The sequence below is a fragment of the Pinus tabuliformis genome, chromosome J (genome assembly GCF_031772625.1).
Source record: "Pinus tabuliformis cultivar Carrire ecotype Pingquan chromosome J, CPIR1, whole genome shotgun sequence".
In the NCBI taxonomy this organism is placed as follows: Eukaryota; Viridiplantae; Streptophyta; class Pinopsida; order Pinales; family Pinaceae; genus Pinus; species Pinus tabuliformis.
The window spans coordinates 1,219,663,780-1,219,677,008 of NC_142295.1; the positions used below are offsets into that span (position 1 = coordinate 1,219,663,780).

Here is a 13,229-nt window from a genome sequence, read left to right on the forward strand (position 1 = left end):
ACGTCTTCAAACTTCAAACCTTCAAACACTGTCAAACAGTAAACTGACTGCAACTGCAACTGCAAAGTTGCAAACCCAAAGTCGCAAACTGAATCCACAAATGCCACAGCCGCACAAACAAACGCTCAGCCGACAATGTGTGCCAAAACGCTAGCCAGCAATGGTTTATAAAAAATAATTTGGCTGGAACAATCGTTAAAAGGCGGTATGCGGCCCCTGGTTATCCTCTAAAACCATCAACAAACCCGTCTAACGAAAACCGTCGAACCTGAACAAATTCGTTGAAGTTCGCGATTAAGTTCGATCAGATTGGTCAGGTTCGTTCAGGTTCGATCAAATTCGTCCAGGTTCGAATTCGCCTTTAGGTTCCAATTTCAAGTTCGGCGAAAACGAACCTGAATTTTTTTTACAGGTTCGGAACGTGAAGCTTCAGTTCGCCTAACCGTAATATTAAATTATATGCTCTGCAGTGGATAGCGCTGTGCCCGTTACCTTCTCATAGGTTTCGTACCGTGCGAAAGTTACGGCACTGTTTCCGATTCTGAAAGTACTAATATTTTAGTAATACCAGTCAACGTCCGTCTATGTAAACGGAGGCGATGAGGTGGGCCCGAAAATCTTTAATCGGGATAAGGGTTGTCTTATACCTAGTCTGTAAAACAGGATGCCAGCGACGGCCAGCTAGTGGGCAGCGACGGCCAGCTGATCGGCACACAATGGGAATTTGGTCAGCTAGTGGGCAGCGACGGCCAGCTGATCGGCACACAAAGGGAATTGTAAAGTAATGAATCGTCCTGCCACCTGTCCAGTTCTTGCTTTCATAGAGTTACTGAGCAGGTTCTCTCCTTCCTCGCAGAATATGCGCAATTTGCATGTGAATGGGTCCTTTGAAAATAAAAGCAGGCAATAAAGTCAACGACTTGTGTTCAAATTGCTTTCATAGAGTTACTTAGCAGGTTGTTCCTTCTTTCCTTCCTGGCAGATCTGCCCGCAATTTGCAAGAAAAGCCGGCGATAAAGTTAGATGTTGCGTGGAAAATCCCCATCAATTTGCAAGAAAAGCCGGCGATAAAGTTAGATGTTGCGTGGAAAATCCCCATCTCAATGAGTGGTGTTTAAATTTCGTGAATAAGATCATAGTGAACAGAATCTAATTATGAAAGAGGTAGATTATTAATATTTTTTTATTTATGGAAAGAAGTAGATTTATTTATTTTTTTATGGTTTAATGTATTCCCTTAAAAGAAAAGTCAATGATAAAGTCAAAGTGTTGCCTGAAAATTTCCCATCTCAAGGTGTTGCCTCGAAAATTCCTCATCTCAACCATTATGTTTAAAAATTCAATTATTTAAAGTTTGGGCGGGGGTCGAGACCAATAAGAATTTAATTTAATTTTTAGTTTTCCACCGGGCTTTAAAAATTCAATTAGTTTTACACTGTGGTTTAAAATTCAATTATTTAAAATTTGGGCCGCGGGTCGAGACCAATAAAAATCTAATTTTATTTTTAGTTTTCCACTATATTTAAAAATTCAATTATTCAAAGTTTAGGCCGGACCAATAAGAATTTAATTTAATTTTAAGTTTTCCACTAGTTTAAAAATTCAATTATTTCTCATTATTCCATGTATTTCGTGGAAAAAAAACTGGTAATAAAGTCAAGGTGTTGCCTCGAAAATTCCTCATCTCAACCACCTCAACCAGTGTTTAAAAATTCAATTATTTAAAATTTGGGCGGTGGTCACGACCAATAAAAATCTAATTTTATTTTAAGTTTTTGTTAAAAAAATAAATACAAAATGAAATGTACACACAGAAAACAACAAATTCCGGAGAAAAACACCATGATCCATCTGTGATCTCCATGAACGCGTTCCCCAGATCTGGAGGTCACATGATAACCCGCCTCAGTGTTATTGGATTCATAATAAATGTAGTATTAACCTCTATGGTATTAGTATGAAAAAATAAAAATATTTATTTGGTATTTGAATATTAATTGTGTTATGGAATATTAAAACGTAATTTTGTTACTGAAAGAAAATACAAATGTTAGACAAATAAAATATGGAATAATGAAGTGAAAATCTAGTGAGAGTACTATTATGTGTTTTGGAAAAAATTATGCTCAATTTTAATTATTATCTTAAAAAGATAATATTAAATTATAGGTTTATGATGAAATATTTAGTAATCAAACTTTCCAGTGTTAGTAATGTTATATGGATACTTAAATAATATAGAAAGAAATTGATCAAAAACAAAAATTTAGAAAATTTAGAGTTACTTGAGTGATTTAGATAAAGTGGAAACCTTTATCAAATTAGTAGGAAATATTCGAAGGTTGATTCTTTGCCCTTGTATTAGAGGGCTTCAATTTTTGCTAGGCACAAGGCTATGTCTTTATTTCCAAGACCATATCGTGGTGCTCTAGTTGGAGTTCATTAAGCTACAACACAATCTCACTTTAGCTTCATTGTGTTCCAAAAGGACCTTGTTGAGTAAAGATTTAATGTTTCGATATAGCTCAATGGTGCACAAACATGGTTCCGACTTCCCGAGTATGATTAGGCACCCATTCAGCCACCAAAGTGAAGATTTCAGCATTAGTATACCCGTCTTGGTTTGCATCAACTTCAACATTTGTTTGCTCAATTCCTTGTCAGCAAGCTCGAGGTCTAATCCTAATAACGCTTACTACCGCTATGAGCGCAAAGGCACGTGAGCACTCCCTTCCACCTAGCTAGCTAAGCTTCTATAACTCTATGCTCTCTGTCATGTTGTACTTGGTAGAGGCGCAATGAGAGGACAATGAGGAAGTGAAAGGCATGAGATCATGGAGTGTGACAAAGACAGTGAAAGCTACATTGTCAGGTAAACTTGAGAGGATGGATAAGGTTGTGGTTGAGACAATGAAAGAAACACAAGGCTTTAAGGCGCCTAAGCGGACAGACCACAAGAGACCACGAATATGCTCCAAAAGAAAAATTCAAATGCCAAAATATCAAGTATATAATACCAAAAGAGTCCACCCATCAAATTGTTCTTGTGCATGTAAAGTACCATTGAGTAAACAGAATATGAAAATCAGAGTTCTATATTGAGAATTGTATATTTAGATGTGCCTGCCATGATGAAGGATTCCCTCTTAGGCTAAGCAAACCATGCGATGGTTTATGAATGCATACTTCCTACACGGGGGCTTCATTGGGGAGTAATACCATAACACGTGCATTCATAGTGGGGGATATATATTGAGGGGAAACTGACATAATATATTTGAGTATATTATAGGGGATAAAGGGGTTTTTATTAGGATGTATAAAAAATAGAGCTGAAAGTTAATGAAAAAATATAACGGGATATATAAAATGTAATGAAAAAATCAATGCCTACAATATTTAATGCAGTTGGTTTTTTTAATTGGGAAGGTGTATTGGGTTCATATTGGTAATGGGTTAAATAATTTGATTTTTAGATGTATTTTCCAATATGCAGTCAAATTAAGGGTATTTTTTACTATGCCATGAATGCGTGTGCTATGGCATGGGTTCGTTGAATGACACCCTATGACTTCTAACCTCTTGAATGTTGCTACTAAAGGAAAAGAAGCTCCCTCTAAAGTCAGTTTTAACATTGGACCTTGTAATCTTGCTAAAAAAGAATTGAATGCAACCGAAGGAGGATGAAAGAGGTCCATATAGAAATGATAACCAGGGATGCCAATCAGGAGGGACCTAGACCCCACCACCCCCCCCCCCAAAAAAAAAAATAAGAAATAACAAACTGAAAGTGGTAAATTCTCCTTGTAATAGGCAAGAATTTCAACAAAAAGACCAAAATGAATGCATCAATGTGAGAACTAAAATAGAACGAAACTTGGCTTGCTTGTTAAGAATGCTTCATTGGAAACTTCAGAAGATCGGCCCATCCCCTGTAGAATGAGGATCAACAAAGCAATGTTATGCAATAACGTTTCAATTTCATGTTTTCAATTATGTTATTAGGTTCAGTTCTAGTTTTTTGTATTATAAATTGTTCCAACTTTTTGTTATTGAACTTTCAAGTAGAAAATAATATAAAGCATCATAAAATTTTGTATTTATGTTACTAGTTTAATTTACCAAAGTAGTAATAAATATTGATATATATCTATATTTTTTATCATGATCTTATATATATATATATATATATATATATATATATATATATATATATATATATATATAATAATTAAAAGAAAAATAAATAAATAAATTATACATACATTCATTTAATAGGAGGCATGCATTATATAATTTTTTTGCTTGAATTGTAGTTCAGAGAGGAACTTGAGGATGCAATGGATTGCATCTAGAAAAAGATTAAAGAGGGTATGTGTGCAAGTCTAATTTACATAAACACACTTGAATGCTTTTTAATTGTTCAAACTTGTAAAATAGTAGGTGTTCAAGTTTAATTTACATAGATGGGCTTGAATGACTTTTTTATTGTTTAAACTTTTCATTTATATAAAGATTTAGACATATCTATTATTAGAGTTATGGGCATGGCTATTCAAGTTAATATTCTATACAATTTCTTTATGTTTAGTTGTTGGCTATAATTCTATTGAAATAGTTAAAAAATATAGATGTTCAATATGTTTTTTAAAATTATTTGAAAAAAAAATATTTATAATTATGTTTTTTAAATTTATTATTTTAATTATATAATTTTAAAAATAAACCGATAAATAAAATAAAGTTTGATAAATTATGAAATTTAATGCTAATTTTTTTAAAAATAATATTAATTATAAAATAGGGAGTTTACAATTTCCTTTTTGATTTTTAGAAATTGCAGGAATGATTTTTAAAATATATAAAAGAAACAAAATTAAAAATTAGTAGGTATTATATAGTTTAGAAGCTTTTTCTCAATCTTTAGAAGCTCCTCCACTAGTGAGAGAGTAATTTCTTTACTATTCAACTTCATTGCAATGATTTGGCGAGCAATTAATTCACTATTCTAATCCAATGCATTTTGAGGTAAATAATAATACTAGCACAATTACTTTAGTAAATGTGGTTGATATACATCTATAGGCCTTATTTTTTCCAAGATACTCACCTACATGATTATTTATTATTTGATCATTTAGATGATAATTTTATATTTGTATTCCGTAATATGAAAAGGTAAACATAATTCACATGATGTCATTTATTAATTGATAATTTGCATTATAATTTCATAATTATATTTTATAATGTGAAAAATGAAACATAGATTTAAAAATTTAAGATGATTAATGTTTGGAATTTCATCCATACATATAAAAAAACTATAAAAATATATCATCATTTCCATCTATAACCATAAAATAAAGAATCATATTATAAAAATTTATATTATAAAAAATATTAAGTTGCATAAATTAAAATACTCCAACATTAAATCTTCAATACTCGCAAACTCTTCATTAAATACTTCAGATTGGATTAATTATCCTTATAATTTTTAAAATTCGGCCCATCCATATTTTTATTAACTTATAAAATCAACCAACCAAATATACTCTGATTTAAAAGCTTTCAAAACACAAAACCTTCCTAAACTACAAAGCCTTACATTTTTCTCAATCTACTTTTTAACTTATAAAATCCACCAACCAAATATGCACTGATTTAGAACCTTTCAAGACACAAAGCCTTCCTACAATTACAAAGCCTTACATTATTCTAAATATACTTAAGTTGAAGCAGTGCATTATTGATAAGTCTCATTCAATAAGTCTCATTTAGTTTTATTAACATTATTAGTCCCTGCCATCTGGCAATGGCATGGGACTATAGTAATCGATTTCGATGGCTTAGCATTAGTTTGTGTTAATATTTAGTAAGTTTTTACTTGTTGATGTGCTATGTCGTCCGCAAACCATATTATAATTTTTTTCATGGTCTTATTTCGCCTCTTCCCGAGGCGAAGGCGTGATAATATTATATTATTTTGGGTTTGTGTTTTTCATATTTCAAAATTGTTTCAAACTGTAGACTAATGTTAGCGTTAGTCTAGCAATATTAAATGCTAGCCCAGTTTGGAAATGTTAGGGAAGATAAAGTTTCCATAAGCCATTTCTTAGTCGCTAAAGTTGCCACGTGTTCATGCGGTGTCGCTAAAGTTGCCACCTGTTAATGTGGTGTCATCTACGGAACGGGAGCTATCTTCGCATTATCCAGGGTACTTGCATGCAAAGCCTTCCTTCTTAACCAGTAACCCAGGTTCCAGGGCAGAAGAGAGTTATGAAGAAGCACAATAGGGAGAGCTATGAAGCAACACAATAAACTGTGTCAACAATTGATACAAACTGCAAACAACTTAGCCTACCTTTCTATCACTTATAATTTAGACCTATGATTTTGGAAGGAAACTCAGGAAAGTCACCCACCATTTTCGGGTTGCCAGAGGACGAAAGGGTCTTTCTGATGGGCCAACAACTCTTTGATATGAATCTTTGGATATCTTCGTCTTTCCAACTTGCCGACATCTTGGTCTCCATCCTGTCTCGACTCTGCTTGGCGTTAACACGTATGTGGTCTTCTTCATGATTGAACCGGGCTCTGAGTCGGAAGTTGCTCGAACTTAAACACATCTCTAGTCTTCTTTATCACTATACCGTGACCCAAAGTCTTGGGCTCTGAATCAGAAGCTGTAACAGAGAACTTGGTAGGCAGTGTGGAATTGGGTTTGGCATGAGATCTTGCATCGTCCTCCGAGGAAGGAAGGCCAAATTTGTTACATCGTCATCCGAGGAAGGAAGCCTAGAATTTGTTAACCGTCCAAGGAAGGAAGCCCAGAATTTGTTACATCGTTGTCCGAGGAAGGAAGCCCAAAATTTGTTAGCCTTATTGAGACCTGTCAACCCTAAATGGAGCGTCTCCACTATCAAATCTTCTCTCGTGACTACATGTACTAGGAAGCTCAAATGATCAACAATTTTGAAAGCTTGAGGCCAAATTCCACCTGTAGTCATAGCTGGAATGGTGCCAAGAAAGGTAGGCGCATCTTCTTTCTCCTTAAAGTCCCCACAATGATCCTCTGTAGCTAACCAGAATGAATCTTCTGCTACACTAAAGAAAATCGCTGCCTTATTGAGATCTGTCAACCCAATAGAAAGAAAATCGCTGCCTTATTGAGATTTGTCAACCCTAAATGGAGCATCTCCACTATCAAATATGCTCTGCTGACTACATGTACGATTCTAAGAAGCTCAAATGATCAGCAATTTTGAAAGCTTGAGGCCAAATTCCACCTGTAGTCGTAGCTGGAATGGCGCCAAGAAAGGTAGGCACATCTTCTTCCTCCTTAAAGCCCCCACACGGTGATCCTTTGTAGCCAACTAGAATGAATCTTCTACTGTAGGAAAGAAAAGGAAAGAAACTGCAGTGAAATATTGTGTTTGGCTGCTGAGTTTCTCTGAAGGCACTAGTTCTTTAGTTATACCTCTAGTGGTGAGCCCAGTTAGATTTCCTAGTCCATCCAATGGAAAACTATGTGTTTGTGTTTGGCAATTGAGTTTCTTCAAGGAAATCATTCTCTGGTTACACCTCTCAATGAGGCAAGAGGCATGTGTAGTGCATGCAAATGAAAATTTTATAAATTATAGCTTCCACATAGCCTATTAATCATCCTACATAAAATGTTATGTGGGACCTAACATGAAGGCCATGTGTCTCATCGTTCCATTTATCAAAACTCTGCCATCCTTAACCTCAGCCTTGTTCATTCCTCAACCTCGTGCCCTCCTTAACCTCGGTCTTGTTCAGTCCTACCTTGGCCTTGTTCATTCCTTGGCCTCGTTCATTCCATGTCTCTACAACTTATGTTTCATATAGTTGACCTGTTCGAAAACCTGGTGCATTTTCTCAATTGGTGTTGTATTGTAGTGGTTTTCAAATTTCTGCTTATTTTGTAATCATTTTGGAACATAACATTTTCTTTTCCTCTGCTAATATATACTGTTTTCTTATCGCTCTTGCTTCACTGGTTTTATTTCTGTACCAGTCTATGATTCTTCTTCAGTGGGATGCCTGTTTTATTTGGGTGTTACTTGGCCTATGCACTATTGGCTACTTGCGGTAGAAGCTGGTAGAAGTTGGTGGTTAGTAACAAGAATTCTGGATGTATGTTCAGCCCTATCAATATGAATCCCAGTAGTATGGATGCCTCCCTGACTAATATAGAAAGGTTAGCTAGATGGAGGAAGAGGAGGTTGAGAATGAATCCGAATGTCGCCTACTTGCTTGTGGCTCAATGAGCATAATAGTGCTAGGCAATGGGAGGCCTTTCCTTCCTTTATTTCAATAGTATCCTTTCTCTCTCACCCCGGGGAGAACTTTACTTTGCCTAACGGGGAGAGCGGGGAAACATAAGCTTCAATAAAGTAGTTCCCTATCATTCATTGACAGACATTCTAAACTAACTAGTTCCCGATCAATTGCACCTGGATAGGCATTCATCCGTTATAACTACACCCGATACCTATTATAGCTTTACAGTTATGGGATTGTCTATTTTAGGCATTGAATGAGGATTCTATAGATGAGGATCATTTCCAAGAATATTTAGTAACAAACTAATGATAACAAAATTTCCAATAGGTATCAGAGTTCCTTCCCCAGTGGAACCCAAGGTGCCTAACAACATCATGAAAACATTTGTAGGATTTGAATATTTAAAAATAATCAACATTGATATGCTTTTTCCTTTTGAACCTCCATTCATGTTTGTATCAACGCTACTACCCATCTGGCCAAGTGCAAGCTATAAGCTTCTTGGTTCAATGACTAACAATACGAATTTACCAGATATATCTGTAGAAAATTCGTTCACCCAAAGTTATAAACTTCTGGGTAGATTGACTAATAAAACTAATTCATGAGATATGTCTCTACCAAATTCGTTCAATTTCTCTCCATTATATATCGAGAGGATTGTGATCTCAAAAACCAATACTTATGTATACGGTTGTACAGTGCTTCACCAAGCTGCGACTGGGAAGTATTGGACTTTGCACATCCTCATGGTCCTCGCTGTAGGCATTCCTGAATTTCCTCTTGCTTGCGATGTCCACCCCCTTATATGGTTTTTTTGGACACTCCAGAACAGGCCTGAAGAACACTCTCACAGTGCTAATTATCTTATTGAATTTGGAATTTATATGAAGCAGTCAAGATCCATGTTCTCTGTTCCATCGAAGTTTTCCAAAGAAGAATCCGCTCTAAGTGTTAGGCAAACGACATTCCTCCCAATCTCATTATCCCCCTAACATTATCGGCTTTGGCATCAAGACATCCATTGCCAAAATATTTTCTGCAATACCAAGCATTGCCATAGTAGCTATGCCCATGCCAAAATGCTATTAGCTAGCATCATATTTACTGTAATTGTGTCCAAGAATAAAACGTGAAAAATGAGAGGCAACTAGTAATTTCCAGTTGATTTAGAAAAAACTTTTATGTGACAAATATACCAATGAAATTTGAGGACGATTTTAGATAAGGCCAATCCTTTGGAATATACCTAATGATAAGGGTAAGGGAAATGTTCTTTACGCTTGTTTGCAAGCTAATAGAATGAACCCTTCCACTCTTGTCCCTTCTTTAGCATCTCCTTTTTATTAATCTTTGCTGCAAAATTTCAGAATTGAATATCTCAAATCAAGTTTCAAGAAAATTAGTACCTTCTTCCCTATCGAGGGTTGTCTTTCAACACTCCTATAAGGTGACCATTCAACAATAAATTGATATCACCTAGTGTAGGTATGTTAGGTTGCCAGATACGCTACCTGTTGGAAAGGCAAGTTGCTAGTGATCTCATTTATACCTCCAAAACCAAGAATTTCTTGCATACCATAGTTGTTGGACCATATTTTCGTATCCTAGAAATTTTTTTATGCTTGAACTAGATATAATGTTCCATGTGTTTTATAGGTAGCCAGATTAATATATACTAATTTAGGGGTTGTTGTCCTAGCTCTTTTCTCCAAATGCTTTTCACAAGCTTTGGAAATGGATGTGTAATGGTTGCAATCCATCTGGCAAGGTACAACTCTAAAAGTGTCCTAATGTCATATTTGTTTTTAGTTTTAGAATTCTACATTTAATAAGAATTTGCAAGCATTTGAATGATGGCAATTCATTTTCCAGGCCACAGCAAATACTGCGCCCCAACTGTGGCAGTCAACAAGTGGAATCCGTATGACAAATGATATGAGTGACACAAATCCAGAAGAATCAGTCTCATGCATAGCCTTGTCAAAGAATGATTCTTATGTTATGTCCACTTATGATCTCTGACTTCTCAGGGGAATAGATTTTTTTCAAGTTTCGTGAGGCACTCATATTCTATTCTAGTATGCTGCCACACAGTGATATAGGGAGTATTTTGTCCATTTTTTTTAATCATATGTTGCTACTTAGTCTGCACTTGATATTTTATTTTGGTGGTGGCTATATTAGTATTTCCCATGAAAATGATTTTCGTTTTCTTTGAATTGGAGATATTGCAGCATATGCTCATTCTTACATTATTTTTGCATTGGTTTCAGCCCTAGGAAGTCTTGCTAGAGTCACTACAGAGTTTGTTTAACATACATATTTCTATGGAGGCTTTGAAGGTAGAATAACAGACCTTATTAGCTTCTTGTTAAAATATTATGCTTGTTCTTCTTAGTTTTTAGACTTTCCGGATTATAAAAGCTTTACAGAAATTCACACGGGACAGGGCTTTGTATAATTTTTTTGAATCCTGAAAATGGTAATAGGAAAAGTAAAAGTTCGTTTAAACCAAACGTTTGGAAGCAAATATTTAGCATTTGATTTTCTTTTTCAAAAATTTTAAAGAAACATTGTCATGAAGCTCACCCAATTTGCAACACCAGTATATATTAAACCCATTTCTTTTGGGTCTTAGACTGTCAGGGCGGAATAATATTGGAATAACCTAATCGTGTAATAAAGGGATCCAAGTACCGATTGAATAACCTAATCATCTTGTAATAAAGGGAGATGCATTGGTTCACAAATTTGATAAAAAATTTAGTTGAAATTTCACGATTGAATAGGGTTTTATTATGACAATATCCTAAAAAGATTTTGAATTTTGAAACCATCTGAGTTGTAAAAAAGTTGTGAAACAACCCAAATTATAGAGTCAAAATTGAGAAGTGATACAAACTGTAAATTTCTATATTACATAATTATAAGGTTAGATCAATTGGTCCACTCTCGCGGATCTCAGAGTCCTTCAACCGCATGAGAATAAAAATATCTTGATTTTCGTGCAAAATTTGAAAAGCTAAACTTTTAAAACTCTGAAACATTACCAGTCCAAGAGTTTATGGGTTCAACTTTCCCTACACCCTCAGTAATTTCGACATTCTCACGGATTTGTTTATGGGTTCAACTTTCCCTACACCCTCAGTAATTTCGACATTCTCACGGATTTTAACGGTCTTTCAACCTCAAATACAAAAAATTATCTGGATTTTTATCTTAATTTGAAAAAGCTTTATGTTAAAAACTTTGAAACCTTATGAATCTGAAAAGTCATACTCTAAAATCTCAGGAATCCGAAAAGTCATGGATTCAAAAAGTCATACTCTGAAACTTCAGAAATCCCAAAAATCTCATGGGTTCAATTCTCTAGACATTTTCATTGATCTTCACCGTTCTTCAGTCACAAATAAAAATGAAAAAAAAATGTCTAGATTTTTATCTTAATTTAAAAATCCATTTAAAACTCTGAAACATCACCAGTCCAATGTTCTAAGAACTAGTATAATCAAAATTTCTTTCCAGCTTCGTTGTTTGGAGGGATCATATAGTCGTTTGCAAAACTAATTGAAAAAGATTGTGTCTTTCAACACCTCTCTTATTATAAATTCGTAGGGCTTTCCTGTCTTAGTTGAGGCCATCTAATTTCCGCGAATAAAATATGTATGAAATTGTTTAACGGTTTGATGTGATTATGAACTTTTATATGAATACCAGATTGTGCCAGTTAACCAAGCTTTAGCTAAACCAAATGCTGAAGAGAATGTAAAATATCATAGCACTTATTTTACCACTCTTTCTGCTCACATCTCTCCCGTGACGGGTGTTTTTCTTGGGCTTCAAGGACTATCTTGTTATAACATAATATAACTTTTATATGATTGCGAAAATTTTGAAAACTAACCTGGACAGACCATAACTTTTATATGATTGTGAAAATTTTGAAAACTAACCTGGATTCTAGACAGACCATAGGCCTAGCCACTGCATAGACATGCTCTCCCAGAGTTGCAGCTCCCAAATGGTTCATATTGAGTTCTAGATCTGCAATTCTCTGCAACCCAAAAACAGTGTGCGCCCCACCCTAGCTAGACTCTCTGAAATCAACGCAGCTCTCAAATGGTTGATATTGAGTTCTAGATTTGCAATTCTCTGGAACCCAGAAACAGTGTGCGCCTCACCCTAGCTAGACTCTCTGAACTCAACGCAGATACCCTTCGTGAAATACCTTGAAAAGTTGTTCCAAACCTCCAAAAACAAAGCGAAAATGGTTAAGAGAAATACCCAATATTTCTGGATCATTGATCATGAAATCAAATGAAGTACTCTTCACGGCCTTTATTAGAAATCCAATTGTTAATTCAAGGAATCTGAAATTCAAGACATAGGAAACAGTGATTTATACGTGGCCATATCTTTCGGTCACCGTAAACTTCCCGGAAACGCATTCCCCGCTGACCGGCTCAAGTCCAAATCCAGACACATTGGCAGTTCAAGTCCAAATCCAGACACATTGGCATTCCCACTGACCTACTCAACTCCAAATACATCCACATCAACATTCTCCACAACTGTACACAAGCTTTATATTTTATAAAATATTCCATATATATTATATTCTTCATAAAATTTCAAGTTATTTAATTTAAATTAAAACATATTTGTATTATTTTTGCGTTGGAAATTAATTCAGCTTTAAATTCATACCAAACTTGTAATATGTTGAAGTCCATTTGATTGGGATATATTTAATATTAAATTTTTTATTTTTTTTTAATTTAATAATTATATAATGCGTAATTTTAAAGGTTAATTTAATGGAATGAAAAAGCTTATTTTTTATAAAATATTTCATATATATTATATTCTTCATCAAATTTCATGTTATTTAATTTAAATTAAAACATATTTGT

General features: G+C 34.6%; 1 protein-coding gene across 2 annotated transcripts in view; it reads right to left on the bottom strand.

Moving 5' to 3' along the window:
* The window catches only part of LOC149231521 (uncharacterized), a 261,337-nt gene that overhangs the window by 228,760 nt on the left and 19,348 nt on the right, over positions 1-13,229 (bottom strand). Inside the window, exon 1 of one of the 2 annotated variants that reach the window (XM_089379216.1) lies at positions 12,270-12,966. The exons of the other annotated variant lie outside the window; for it this stretch is intronic. The gene's annotated coding sequence lies outside the window, so the exon portion shown is untranslated. Of the gene's footprint in view, positions 1-12,269; positions 12,967-13,229 lie in introns of those variants that run through there. 2 annotated transcript variants of the gene reach the window in all.